Source organism: Brassica napus, unplaced genomic scaffold, assembly GCF_020379485.1.
Source record: "Brassica napus cultivar Da-Ae unplaced genomic scaffold, Da-Ae ScsIHWf_1314;HRSCAF=1877, whole genome shotgun sequence".
Lineage (NCBI taxonomy): Eukaryota > Viridiplantae > Streptophyta > Magnoliopsida > Brassicales > Brassicaceae > Brassica > Brassica napus.
In genome coordinates, this window is record NW_026014730.1 from 140,097 (window position 1) to 156,322 (window position 16,226).

The following is a 16,226-nucleotide window of genomic DNA, read 5'->3' on the forward strand; positions in this document are numbered from 1 at the left end:
AGGCGGTCATCTAGGCGGATAAAAATTGAACATCCGATTTTTCAAACCGATTTGGTATAAATCAAAGTGGATGAATGACACCTAGCGACTAGGCGGCCACCTAGGCCGCTAGGCGCCGATTTTTAGAACATGGCTCATATCCAAATGAGGTTGTTCTTAGGCTCAGTGCATGTATATCCTTTAATTTTTTGTTTTCTTAGTTCTTTAGAGGTCTCAAAATATTTATCATGTCAACGGTCATTTATAAGTTGATCGCTTGGTTTGACCGTCGAATATAGTAAAATATTATCTACAATCATGTTATATAGATTTCTTTATAATCATGTAAACATCTTATTGAAACACACGATGTAGTATGGTAAAAGAATAAAACAAAAAAAATGTCGACGCTGTAGGTCAATTGGTTAAGGTGCCCCCATCAGTTCTCGTGGACATAGGTTCGATTCTTCTAAATTCCATATTTTACTAAGTTCAAAAAAAAAAAAAAAAAAGAATAAAACAAAATCAAATGTTATTTTCGTTTTTGCTCAACAGTCAAATGTGTTTTATGTCAAAATCGGGGATAGACTTTCTCTGCATGCACAAAATTCTACATGATTAACTTATGTGGCAACTCAATCCCTAATTGTAAGCTAAATAATTGGCGCATAGAGGTTTTACAGAAATTTTAATATTTATAACATTAGATCTTGCATAGAGGTTTTACAGAAATTGTAAGATCATTTTTAACTCCATGCTTAGACTTTTCTCTCCTTTTTTCAATACTTTTCTGTCAATGATGTTCTCTTACATGCCACCGATGATTACGATGATTACGATGATAGAACACATTTCACATATTTGTAGCCATATGCTCGTGTGGGTTTGGTTTCGAGTTATTTTCAAGAATCATGTCACTAATTTTATTTCAATTTACATAATCATATCGGCCAATATGAGTCTTACTTCACACGCATAAACTTTATAATAATTATTGATTTACAAGTTTTCTTTTAATATCTAGTTAAGACTCGAGAAATACCATAGCTGACTCACTACAAAGTTCCTACTTCAATTTTTTCTTACTGTTGTGTATATAGAGTGTAAAGGATTATTTGTATTGATCATACAATGTACATATTTATACAGAGAGCGTATGTGTAAGAGTGGAAACAGAATCAGGAGTAATCACAATGAATTGATACACACGTGATATGCAAGTAATGCATAATAGACTCCTTTCCTTAATATTCCCCCTCAAGATGGAGGTGCTTGTGCAACACCAATCTTATCGGACTGTGTCTTGAACGGTGATCGTGATAGTGGCTTGGTAAGGGCATCAGCTAGTTGATCTTTAGTGGAAACATGGACAACCCGAAGTGAGCCAGAAGTAATCTGATTCCTGATGAAGTGATAATCCAATGCCAAATGCTTCATTCTTGAATGAAAGATAGGATTGGCGCATAAATAAGTAGCTCCCACATTGTCACAATAGATCACTGGTGGGGCTGGAATCTTGATGCCAAGTTCAACAAGGAGCGAACAAATCCATATTATCTCAGCGGAAGTGTTAGCAACAGAGCGGTACTCTGCTTCGGTAGAGGAGCGTGCAACTCCCTTCTGCTTCTTCGAGGACCAAGAAATTGGATGTTTGCCAAGATAGATGATATAGGCATTCGTTGAAACAAAATCATCAGAATCACCAGCCCAATCTGCATCTGAGAAAGCATGTAGAGAGGAGGGATTGTTGCGACTGAAAAACAGACCATGAGATGCGGTGCCTGCAAGGTAACGTAGCAAACGCTTAGCGGCTTGCCAGTGCTCGGAAGTCGGCTGATGCATATACTGAGAGAGTCGGTTAACTGCATATGAGATGTCAGGTCGTGTGAAAGCAAGATATTGAAGACTACCAACTGTTGACCGATATTCTGATGGATCGGCTAGACGAGTTCCTGATTGAGCGGTGAGCTTAGGCGTGGTAGCCATTGGTGTCGTCACAGGCTTTGCATCCGACATTTTACACTTGTGTAGAAGATCCAAGATATAACGTCGTTGTGTGAGATGCATTCCCGATGAGGTTCTGCAAGCCTCGATGCCAAGAAAATAATTCAAATCTTCTGGATCCTTGACTGAGAACCGAGTTGCAAGTAACTGCAATGTCTGATCCAAAAGAGCCTGATCATTCCCAGTGACAATAATGTCATCAACATACACCAAAATATAAATAAGACTATTCTGACGTCGGAGAATAAATAAGGACGTATCAGCAAGAGAGTTGGTAAAACCAGACTTGAGAAGATGATTGCTGAGTTCTCGGTACCAGGCGCGAGGTGCTTGCTTCAGACCATACAACGCTTTGTGTAAGCGACAGACATGATGAGGATGATCTGCATCGACAAAACCAGGAGGTTGTGTGGTGTACACTTCTTCAGTAAGAGTTCCTTGTAGAAAAGCGTTGTTCACATCTAGTTGTTTGATTGGCCAAGATAGGCTGACAGCAATGTTAAGCACAAGGCGTATGGTGGTTGACTTGATCACAGGACTGAAGGTTTTAGTATAGTCAACACCAGGAACCTGCGTGTAACCACGAGCAACCAGTCGCGCCTTATTCCTGCGCACAGACCCATCAGGATTATATTTTATAGTAAAAATCCAACGACAGCTCACAGTGTTCTGATTCAACGTGGGTGGAACCAATGAATAAGTCCCATTCTGTATAACAGAGTTGAACTCGTCAGTTACTGCCTTTCGCCAACGTGGATCAGCTAGAGCCTGAGCAATTGTCGTTGGAATGAAGTGAGTCTGTCGCTGAAGTTGAGCATTGTTAGCGTATTTGATGTTGGGTTTTGATATCCCCTTTTTAGCACGAGTGGTCATCGCATGTTGATTGGGCGCAGCTTCAGGAACAATTTGTGCCGGTGGCGGTTGAGAGGTTTGAGAAGAGCTGTTCGTAGTAGTGTTGTCGTTGTTGACTGATGCACTACGAGAGCTCGGAGAAGTGGCAGACGGTGAGAGCTGTTGTTGATGAGTTGAAGTAGCCACCGGGGTTCCTGTCCTTGGAGACAATGGTTGTACCGTCTCCTGTGAGACCGTAGGCAACATAGTAGTAGGAGAAGAAATTACCTCATCATTTGTAGGCGAAAGACCAGTGCTCAGGGGTGCCGATTGTGTTGAAGATGATGGCGATGTGAGAGGAGAGTTGACTACTGTGACTGGTGTAGTCCAGGTAGTTGATGATGCTGCAGCAGTAGGTATTGGAGCAGACAAAGATGGGAATGGAAAGGTCTGTTCATCAAAACGCACATGACGTGAAACAAAGAGACGATTTGTGGAGGGATCAAAGCAGAGATAGGCACTTTGGGTTAATGAATAACCAAGAAACACACAAGGTGTGGAGCGAGTTTGGAGTTTGTGAGTCCGATATGGACGAAGCCATGGGAAACATTGGCAGCCAAATATTTTAAGCTTAGTGTAGTTGGGTTGGTTTCTGAAAAGAAGAAAGTATGGCGAGTTAAGGGATAGAACAGGTGTGGGCATTCTGTTTATGAGATAAACTGCAGTAGAGAAAGCATAAGACCAGAAGGTGTTTGGGATTTTAGCATGATGAAGAAGAGAGAGACCTGTTTCAACAATATGTCTGTGTTTTATTTCAGACAGACCATTGTGTTCAGGAGTATGAGGAGGAGAGGTAAGGTGAGTGATTCCAGAAGCTGAGAGGAAGTCTCTTAAGGCAATGAATTCACCACCATTGTCTGAAAACAGAGTTCCTAGTTTTGTTTGGAACTTATTCTCAGTAAGAGCTTTGAAACGAATAAAAGTTTCTTTGACATGAGATTTGAGTTGAAGAGGATAAAACCATGTATAATGGGTAAAGTGATCAACAAGAATAAGGTAGTGTTTGTATTTGTCGACTGAGACAACAGGTGAGGTCCATAAGTCTGTAAACACATATTCAAGTGGTCGTGTGGAAGTGATTGAAGTGCGAGAAAAAGAAAGCTTATGACTTTTATTAGAAAGGCAATCAACACAAGAGTATGAATTTGAAACAGAATCTGAAAGCGGTAATGAAAAAGAAGATAAGATAGTTTTAAGGATAGAGGGAGAAGGATGGCCAAGTCTTGAATGCCAATCAGAGAAAGTGGTTTTGACTGTGGGTGTGGCGAAATAGGAGGCTGGTGCAGCATTCACGATCGGCCGTTCATACAACTCCTTATTGGTATGACCTTGGAGTAACCGGACCCCCGAGCTCAGATCTTTCACCTGAAAATAAGAGGGAAAGAATTCTACTGAGACTTTGTTGTTGTTGCACAAACGATACACAGATACAAGGTTCTTATGTATAGTAGGAACATGAAGAACATTAGAAAGAGTAAGAGGGCGTGAGTAGGAGGACAGAGATGTTGAACCCGTATGTGAAATAGGAAGCCCACTGCCATCACCGATGAGAACTTCTTCACCGCCAGTGTACGGTTGATGAAGGGCAAGGTTGTTCAAGTCAGAGGTGATGTGGTGAGTTGCTCCGGAGTCCATGACCCACGGATGAGAGCCAGATGCAAGAGTGAGGTTTGCACGTGGGTTCCATGCTGCTGGAGGAAACGTAGGAGTAGGCAAGAGACCTTGCTGATTGTTTTGTTGAAACTTCTGCAGCTGATTGCATTGTTTCGCTGAGTGTCCTTGGATCCCACAGATTTGGCATCTCCCTTGATAGCCCTTTGAAAATCGTTGCTGATTGTTATTGTTGTTGTTGTAGTTCGGATGCGGTGCAGAGGAGCGCTTGTGGTGTTTTTGTTGGTAGCGTGAGGCACTGGTGTAGTTCGCAGAGATGGGAAGCGAGACTGCAGGTGCAGCTGTCACAAGCTTAGCTTCATGATTTATGAGCTTCTCATGAAGTTCAGTGAGAGAGGGAGGTGAATCACGGCCTTCAGTTTGCTCAATAACTGATTTGTAATCCTCTGGTAGCCCCTGAAGCACGTAATCAAGCTTGTCTTCATGATCAAGAATCTTTCCAAGCAGCGCCAGTTGATCAAATCTGGATGTGAGACCTTGCACATATTCATCAATGGTCTTGGTGTCTTTGGTCCAGTTCTTTAACTGCTGTAGCAGTTGCTTGATATGACCTCGGGTGGGCTTGGCATATGTAGAGGCTAGCGTGAGCCAGACATTCGCAGCTGTGGCCGCAAGAGAGACAAGCGGCTGGATTGTGGGAGAAAGAGCTCCAAGGAGAGCACTGAAGATGAGCTTGTCCTGTCTTTTCCAAAGGGTGAATGCAGGATTTGGTGAGGTGACGTCATCAACGGTGATCGTCGGTTCTGGTTGTGGTGTAGACTCATCAAGATGCGAGGCTAACTCATATCCATCCAGAAGCGCATGAACTTGACGGCTCCAGACAAGGTAGTTGGTCGCCGTGAGTTTGACAATGTTTGTCATGTTGATGTTGAGAAGAGCGGAGGAGTTAAGCGGAATCACGTCGATAGCAGAGGTAACAGCAGGATTAGCCGAGCTATTGTTTGATGTGGACATGTTAAGGGAGGAGAAGATCGAGAGAGGTATGAAGAAGAAAAGAAAATAAGGGTTGACGGCTAGGTTAAATTAAACCTGCTCTGATACCATATAGAGTGTAAAGGATTATTTGTATTGATCATACAATGTACATATTTATACAGAGAGCGTATGTGTAAGAATGGAAACAGAATCAAGAGTAATCACAATGAATTGATACACACGTGATATGCAAGTAATGCATAATAGACTCCTTTCCTTAATAGTGTATTTATGTATAGGAACATGAAAATTATACTTTCGTTCACAGAAAATGATACTCATGCTTAGAAGTGTTGTGATTAAACCTCATTCGTAGCATTTCTAAATCCTTTGGGCGTCACTAAACTTAAGAAGTGTTGTGATTAAACTAATTTTGAAGCAAAGAGACTAAAATCAATTAAATTAGTTTAATTGTGATTAAACTAAAATAATTTTGAAGCAAAGAGACATAACTAGTACCAAATTGTAGTTCATCATTTTTATAAAACACGCTTATAAAATCGATTCTAGTTGATTGTACACTACTTGAACACCATGGTGGCAATAAGTATGAATTTTAATATAAGCGGCTACAGCCTACAGACGCCGCAACTATTTAAGATAGTATGGATTAAAGAGAAGGTAAACAAAAAAAGTGGTTGTATTCAGCTTTTCTGCTCGCCAGAACAACGTATAAATATACAAGTAGTCACAACCAAAATAACAAGCAAGAAAATGGTTTAGTGGCATGTTATCCCCTTGGGATGGACCAGTTCTCCAAAAAAGAAAAAAATACAGAATCTAAACCTCGTCCTAGGAAGTTGTGTCAACGGATCCAAAACCTTCTAATCACTAAAAAAATCATTCAAATGGCAGAAGAATATATTGATGAAGAGTTAAATAGATGACCAAAGCAATCTATAATGGGATTGGTTGTAGTGGCATCATAAATCAACTTGGTTGGATCCGGAGTATCTGCCATAAGATTTTCTTTATTTCAAAATGTCCCCAATCTTTAGTCAGTTCATAATTAGGGACATCATTAGTATTCAGTTGACTAATTAAACCTAATTCAAACAAGACGCATTCAATCAACCACTCAACGTGGGTCATATAATGATTCTAATCCACTCCTTTTAATATAGTCGATAGCCTGCATTGGCCAAGTTGGATTATATATATATATATATATATATATATATATTCTCTCAATCTCAATTATTGATGATTAAAGAAATGAAAATGTTCCAAATGATTACGACTTTGGCCAATATAGGAAATGATGATCTAGTAAAGTCATATAAATTACATTAACAAACAGAAGTCAAATCAGTCCGTAATAAGGAGGTTACATGCTAAATTATTTCTAAAAATGAAATAAATCAGTCAAACGTTATGGATAATTGTATTGTACCGCATAACTAGCTAATGCATTTTCCTTGCGAATAGATTAGAAACATAGAGTAAATAGATCGAATATACAAACTAGAGATTTGATTAGAGGTGAAATTCGGTTGATCTATGCAGAGCCGCCCAACACGAAATGATGCATAAGCTTATAAAAATTATGCACCGGTACTCTTCTAAAATATTGTGTTTTCTGAAAAAACACACATAGAAATTCAGTATTCCGTGCTACACCAGTTTCTCATTATTTATGCCCTCAAATTTTTGAAATTTTTTTGCATCTAAAACCCTTGCTCATTGAGATAGATATATGTCAGGGACGGATCTGAATATACATATATATATATATATATATGTATGCGGAATATAACATAAAATTTTTTTATAAAATATGCAGATAATGATGACATGAATCACAGCATGTTAAAGCGATATGAATCTTGGGAATGAAACAAGAGCGGGCATTCGGCAATAGTTCCCATGTGTGCTTATGAAACCAACAATGTTGTAGTAAGGGCCATACTTAATTGAATGTAGGGATGCTTATTAGATAAACCCGACCAACTATATAAAGGATCACCAAGGAGCTGCCAGGGAAATATATAAATAATTCATAATTTGGATATTTTTGTGCGTGAGACATAAACACAAAATGGGTATGAAAAGAAAATTTGATTGGTGGATAGGAAAACAAATTTCATATGTCTAAAATGATTGTTGGATTCAACCCTTTCCCCTTTGCAACAAAGTGGAAATGCATGTCCTACACATCACATGTCTCATTCATGTGTGTCCTAAAATGATAATAGCAAACTTGTGGGATATCTGTAAAAACAATGTTTATTTTGTTTTCGGTTACTTAAATACATGTGTAGTCCGATTAAAGTCTAATCGATCGAGATAAATAAATGAAAGTAGCTACAGTGATGAAATTTTGATTATTGAATACTTTCAAATAACTTGGTAGATGTATAGACCTGAGGATTAATTTTAGTGTGTATTTAACATCATACAGTCTGATCAATAGGACAAGGAAAAAATGTAAAGAAACAACATGTTTGGTAGAATTTGTTATTTCTGACAAACAATAATATTTTAAGGAATACTATGCATATATATATCTATAAGATCATTATTATCGCGGGAGATTAGTAGATTTCTTAACAAATTTTTTGGTTTAGGCTCCACAAAAATCTCTAAAATCGGTTTTAGAAATCGTGAAATAAAAATCGATTTTGGTCTGTTTCTTGCACTATTCGCAGGCCCCACTGATACGTGGCGACCCACGATTAGTGAATTTTTTTGTTTTTAGTCAGATAAATAAATAATAACAAAATTGAGCCTAGGAAACCGTACACTACGGTTATAGCGATAATGATGGTCTAATCTAATACCATTCACCTTGTTTAACCCCAAAAACTTGCATAAGATTATGTCAAGGATTTTATATAAATAAATAAGAAATGCAGAATGTCGGCTCCTTTGTGTCATCACTGTCATGTACTTGGTTTCATTGTTTTGCCATATCCATATACAAAGTTCGATCCAAGCTTTCGAACCCACAACCATAAATGCCATAAGCTAAAAATGATATACAAACCCAGCAGAAAAATTATGTAGGGTCATAAGTTGTGAAATTTAAAAAAAAAATAATAGAAGGGGTTGTAAAAAAAGTAATAGAAGGGGTTGTTAGAAAGGATTGAACCTAGTATTTGTGAGTTCAATACAGAATTTTTCTATCACTGCGCCACAATTACTTAATAAACAATATGATACAAACTGAAATCTATAATATTTTTGTGTTGTCAGTTGATCCCACATCCTCTCAAGTGGGTTCACCTCTGACAAGCCGTATTGTGTTTAGTTATTCTATATATACATATGATACAAACATTGGAAAACAAAAGATACAAACACTGAAAACAACACTTAAAAAATATGTTGTTACATTTCCTTTAAAAAATACCAAACAGTTAAAAGGATTATTCATATTAATCAATACTAAAATACACGAGTTAAGTATCTGTAATTTTAATAAGTAATTATGGTTTATTTTTCTTTTAGAGACTATTCTATATTACAATATACAAATACAATATATTTATATATGAAAGTGCAAGATAGATATGATACATAGAGTAACACGTACAATTACTATGCTTTATTTATTTAAAAAGGTATTATAGTAGAAAAATAGTAAGGCTTTGAATGTGACACAGACCAAAAGCAGTATAAACGAAGGCCATTTCTAATACAAATTGAATTGTAATTTTTGTTGCCATTCAACTTTGCAAATGCAGAACATAAGAAAATCATAAAATAAAAAATAAACTGCATGCATGTTAAATTTGGTTATTAAATTAGTGATCTGCGAGAGAGAAAAATAAATGTATCAACAACTTGTTGAGGGCCAATGGGATTAATTTGTTTTGTTTGTTACCTATAAATACACTTGTTTGGTATGTTTCTTTCAGTTTTAAATCAAATAGTATATTTCATCTCAAAAGTATATTTAATATATTGTTTCAGGTTTTCATTTTTATTAATAATTTTATAATTAAAAAAATTATTAAATTTTATATATTATCTTCTACCAATACATTAATAGAAAATTATGTATACGTAGATTACATATTCACAATTTTATAATTTCCTTATAATAAATAGTTATGCATGTTATTTTTATATAATCTAACAATACATACATATATATATATGTTATATTTTTTATAACTAATAATAATTAACATAAATAAAATAATACTGATTTTATGGTTGAGGCAAATGATATGAAAAACAAAAATTAGAAAACCCCTCTTTTTATCTTGTGTATAATTAATTTCTATATTTTAAAGGTGTCTCACATATCTACATTTATTAAAAACAATTCAAAAATCAATGTATGTTTTAAAACAAATATTACACTCTTTCATTTTCAGCTTTCACAAATTTAAAAATCCTCTGAGGATTTAAGTTTTGTTTTGTTTTCTTTTTCTTTTTATATATAATTTAAAGATTATATTTTTGATAAAATGTATACCATGATATATCGTTTCTTTATATATATATATATATATATATATATATAAGTTCTCTAAAATTTCATAAGCACTTAAATATATATATTCATAAATTTTATGTATTTTTCTGTAATAATTATTTATACAATTTGTTTTTGTATGATATGAAATATATATAAATACACTAAATAATCATACGTAATATTTAGGTAAACTGAAAAATTAATTAGATAATAATTTGTACTTTTGTTTTAGATATTTAGCTTACAAAATTGTTTTAACATTTAGTCAAATATGTTAATTTGTAAATTAGTTTAACTAGTTAGATATGCATTTGTTCTACTTGATCTACTAGATTTGCATTTGTTCTCTTTGATCTGTATATTTTTGTTTTGCATACCATTCGAAGCCTACCGAGAGTTTCTCTTACAAAAAAAAATTGTATTACTAAAACTTTTTTTCAAGTTGATTTACATGTCACACTCAAACAAAAATAGTAACCTAACACGTTCAAGGATCTATTCTTAACCCAGGAACCCCTCAAGATCCTAGCCCTTATGTGTTGTGTTCAAACACATTGAACACCAAAAATCTTATGATTTGATCTTTTTGAAGTGGTACATAATACAAAGCACAAGTCTTTTACTTATACTAGTAGATTTTGTGGCTCGAGAGGTGTTTGAAGATGTTTAAGCTCCGCCTTTGCTTTCTCATGTTCAGAGGTTTCTGCTGCCCTTTGGTTTTCTTGCTGCATATCTCTCAAACTATTTCAGTGAATCATGACTGGAGTCAGGAGCTAAATATCCGCCTATGTTGTCCCTGAGATCCTCATGTTCTTAGTTGGTAGCAATGGTTTTTTGTTTTGGTGGATTCCCAAAGTCTCTCTGATGGGTTTCAGGATAAAGAATGTTAGGAGTAGACTCTTCTGCAAGGACTGGAGTTGGGAGCTAAAACTCCACTTGTTTTTAGTTGGAGCCTCTTTTGGGTTTGTTTCTTTTGAATTTTGTCCAATAGCTAGTCGATATGCAGGTTTTACCGGCGTTAAAGATTGAATTATTGGAGTCCATTGCTATGATGCTTTATATAATCTTTGTTTAATTTCTTCTTTATGTCGCAAGTAATTGGAAGAACTTAGATCTTGTGCAAATAGTCTTTTTAGCTTTTTGGGGTTTTTTTTGTTACTATTGTCTATGGTAATTTTTGATTGGATTTGTATTAACTATTTCAGCTGCACATTCTCATGAATAAAATTCCTTCTTTATGTCGCAAGGAATTGGAAAAACTTATATAGCTCTTCTGCATAGAGTCTATTTAGCTTTATGGAGTTTTTTGTTACTATTGTCTATGATAATCTTTGATTGGAGTTTGTATTAACTATTTCAGCTGCACATTCTCATGAATAAAATTCCTTTTTTATATCGCAAGAAATTTGAATAACTTAGCTCTTGTGCAAAGAGTCTTTTTAACTTTTTGGAGTTTTTACGTTACTATTTGCTTATGGTAATCTTTGATTGGGTTTGTGTTAACTGTTTTAGCTGCACATTCTCATGAATAAATTTCACATATAAGTTCACATATTTATTAAAAGAAAAAAAGCAGCTTTAGTTTGTTCCTTGTGAAATAGAATATAATAACCAAAAATAAAATTCACGTGAACTATGCATGTGGGTTTGTCTTTGCATGTATGCGATGTGTAAACGGTTTGTCTTTGCATGTATGGGTAAGTGCCGTAAACCCTCGATCGCCAAAATAATTTAAATGTCCACATTAAAATAAATAGTCTCTGCTCCACCATGTGAATTAACCAATAAGGCGCCACTCTTAGATTGACATATCAAGTTGGATTTTGCGAGACCAAATAGGTCCCACTTTATGAGTGGCAGAGTCGTATCTACCAAAGTAACATATTGACGTAATGTATATGTCAATTGTCAAATACTCAAATATGATGCATTAAAACTTGTCAGAGAAAGACGTACGTAGCTTATTTGATCGATCGTATTCGACTGGGCACGGTTTGATTGTGGTTTAAACCGAACCGTTTAATCTTGGGCCCTTTTCTTAATAAATAGTTCTACTCCCTTTGAAGTTTTTGAAACAATCTATACTATTATTTGCGAAGTAAATTTTCGCAATAGAGCTCTCACGTTGAAAGTTAGAGTGGTTAATATCGTTTATACCCTTAATGAATAAAATGTATAAATAAATTAAAAAATAAAAATGAAATTTTAATTGATTTTGATTAGATAATTGATTAATATTAAGAATAGTAAGAATTATCCAAAATCTGAAAATATAATTTAAAAAAGAGATAACTTTTGTATATATTGTATTGTTATCTGAAAAAATATTTTAGTAAAAAGTTAAAACATAAATTATATAATTAAATATTAATCAAATAATTTTTTTTAATTATATAATTAAAATATAATATTAGGTTATTTTAAGATTTTTTTTAGTAATGAATATAGTGTACAAAAAATCTTTCAAAAAATTATGAAAATGTAAGCCCGCGTCGCGGGTAAAACACCTAGTAATGAATATAAACAAGAGAAAAAGACTAGAATAGCACTAAACCAAGTTTTTGTTCCTAAACTAGTACTCAAGGCTCAAAGTCACAAAAATAGGTTTCATTAAAGAAGTAAATATACACTTATACCCTTTGGGTTAATTAATCTAACCTTAGGGTTTAGAGTTAAGGGGGTGCAGTTTTGGAATTAGGGTTTAAAATTTTATAAAATAAAAATAAATACTAAAAAATTAAAAATAAAAATTAAAAAACAGTTTCAAAAAGTATTTTTGAATTATAAAAAAAAATTTGGAAAAAAAAATAAAAAAAAGTTCGAAAAAAAAATTCAAAAAAAATTAAAAAAAAAAATTGAATCTGAAAACATATAATCTGAAACTATAAAAAAGTTTTTTTTTTAATTTTAATTTTATTTGTTTTTATTTATTTTTGTTTGTTTATTTAATTTTAAATCAAGAATATTAGAGATATTTTACCCTTTAATGAATGTCGTTTTTGTGACTTTCTCTTTTTAGTACTATTTTTGAGACAAAAACTCAAAATGTGCTATTAATAACAATTGCCCTATAAACAATCTTGGGCTTTAATTTTATCCATTTAAGGACCAAGCACAATAAGTTCGGGATCCACAATGGCAATAGCCTGCTCTCGACCGGGCTTAGGCTTTATAAATACGGCCACACGACATATTAAAAACAAAATTAGATTAATCTCAAGATACTATTTGCGTAGATATTTGTTTATGGCACCATATTCATTTCAACCAAAAATGACATATATTTAGAAAAATGTGATATATAATTTCCTTTATAAAAATTATTTTTGCGAGATTTTCTATATACAATAATGACAAAAAACTTCTATATCACTATTAAAGTAATTTTTCTATACAAATACTAGAAGTTAATCCGCGCTACGCGCAGAGCAATTTTGATTTTCAAATATTAACTATATATAGTTATTATTTTGGACATTGTATTCTGAACAACAACAAAATTCTGAATTGTATGTGTGAATATATATTTTCTTAAAAAAACAATAAAATTATACATTTTTCAAATATATGTTTGATATAGTTTTCCATTTCTTATATTATATATTTACTTATTATATATTTATTTTATATTGTAAGGCAATTCTCTCAAAAATAAATATTTTTAAGTTTTTGTCACAAAAATAACTTTCAATAAGAAAAATGACCAAAAATAGTTCCTTTTAATTTTAAAAATCAAATGGCTATCCTAGGAAATTTCTCTATATTGTATATTTATTTATTCTAATTTTCTTGCTTTTATATCAGATGGTAATATTATGATAGATGTTTAATGTAATATTTTTATTTCTTATATTGGACATTTGCTTATTATTTATTTAACTATACATTTTCCATTTAGCTATACATTTTTCAGATATATGTTTATTTAGTATTTTCATTTATATTGTAAATATCTTGATATATCAATTATAATGTTATGATATATATTTGATGTAATATTTTTATTTCTTATATATTATATTTACTTATTATTTTTTTATTTTATTTTATATTTACTTATTATAACATGTAACATTTCTATTTTTATATTGTATATTTACTTATTATTTATTTCTTCCTATATTGTATATATATTTAATTATAAAAAGATTCGTAAATAATAAAAATGTAAAACAATATATTTTTCAGATAGATATTTAATGTAGTTTTTCTATTTCTTATATTGTATATTTATTTATTCTAATATTATGATATATGTTTAATGTAGCTAGTATTTGTGTTTCTTATACTCTATATTTACTTATTACTAGGTATTTGCCAGCAATTTTGCAGGTAGTTATATTATATAAAGAAATATATATTATCTTTACACTGTTATAATTTTTGAATAATAATTATAAATTTTAATTTTAATTTTTAATTTCAAATATTTAGATAATTAAAAATTTCAGTATATATTTTTAAAAGATATGTGAGATTTAAAATAGTTCAAAAATATAAACCTTAGTCATTAAAATCTTTCTCTTCCAGAAAGAATATTATAATTAATTCAGATAATTGGTTATATAATTACTTTATATTTTATTTTAACACATGAAAAACTGAAATACTCTCGCTCTCAAGAAGAAAAAAAAAGTGTGTTTTTTTGTGTAACTCCAATATGACCAATACAATTATCGGAGGCTTTTATCATAGAAGATCTTTTGTAAACAGTTTTGTGTGGGCTTTAAAAACATAAAAGTTATAATAATTCCTTATTTGCAAATATAATTCTTTTATATAGTAATATATAACCATTAAATTTATTTCTATAAGAAATGCTAAAGTATTTTATTTAATTATATATAACTAGCCGATAAAAATAAAGAAATTGATAAAACATATATATTTTTTCTCTAATTCTACAATTAGTTACAATAAATCATTATTTGTAATATCATTTGTGTTATTTGGTAATGTGTATTAATTATTCTAGAGTTAATTTTTATTTTTAGATCTGATTAAAATAATAACTATTAAATGTTAACAAACAATCAAATTATAACTATTTTTTAAAACTTAACCTTTTAAAGACACATAATCAAAAGTCAATTAAGTGGCTTCTAAATTAATATATATTAGGATTTATATCTTGGGAAATTGCCACAAATACCACATTCATAGTACCACTTTTCATGTTTACACTAACAACTTTTACCTTCATTTTTAATGAAGGGTAAAATACAATTACACACTTAGGATTAACTAATCTAGACTTAAGGTTTAGAGTTGAGGGATGGGGTATGGTTTTTGGAATGTGAAATTTATTATTCTAATAAATATATAAATACTTAAAAAATAGTTTCAAACATAATTTTTCGTTTTTCAAAAAGAAATTTGAAAAAAAAAATTTGAAAAAAAATTCAAAAAATTTTATTTATCAAAAAGTTCGAATTTGAAAAAGTATAATTCAAAAACATAAAAAAGAAATTTACATTTTTTTAATTTTTTTAATTTTTTAATTTTTAGTTTTTTTATTATTATTTTTTTTTATTTTTTTATTTAAATAATAATTTATTATATATATAAATAACAATGGCATAAAAGTCTTTTGCCACTTAATGAAGAAGGTATTTTTGAAAATGTCTCATTAGTGGTAAAAATGAAAAGTGGTACTATGAAAGTGGTAAACATGTAATTTTCCCTTATCTCTTTAAAACTAAGGATAAATTTGGTTAAAGTAAACATCAAAACATATATTAGGAAAATGGTAGTTTAAGCAATTTTTCTCATAATTTGTTCCAAATCACATTTTTCACTCTTTTTCTTTTATAATGTTTAACATAAAACTCAAATGGGTTAAGCAATAAATTCTTCCTTAAATTATCTCTTATCATCACACTATTTTATCAAACACTAACTCATTCAACCAAATGTTTTTAATTAAAACTAATCATAATTTACATATCTTTTAAAATTATTGTTTTAATTTATTTTAAATTAAATTAAAACATACCTATATTAATTAAATCTGATAAACTAATCAGAAAAAATAATATTTCAATTTTTAAATAACCAAATATCGTTATTTTAGGCATATATACTTAATATTAATGTGAGATCCAATATTATATGAAATAAAATGTTTTTATTTGTATAAATCTTGTTAAACTTTTATTATAGTACATTTTAAAATTTTATTATAGCGTAAAAATACACCTCATTAATTTTTAAATAATTTTTTCTTACTTTCAATTTACATTATATTTTCCATCTTTAACTTTAAAAATTGTAGAGA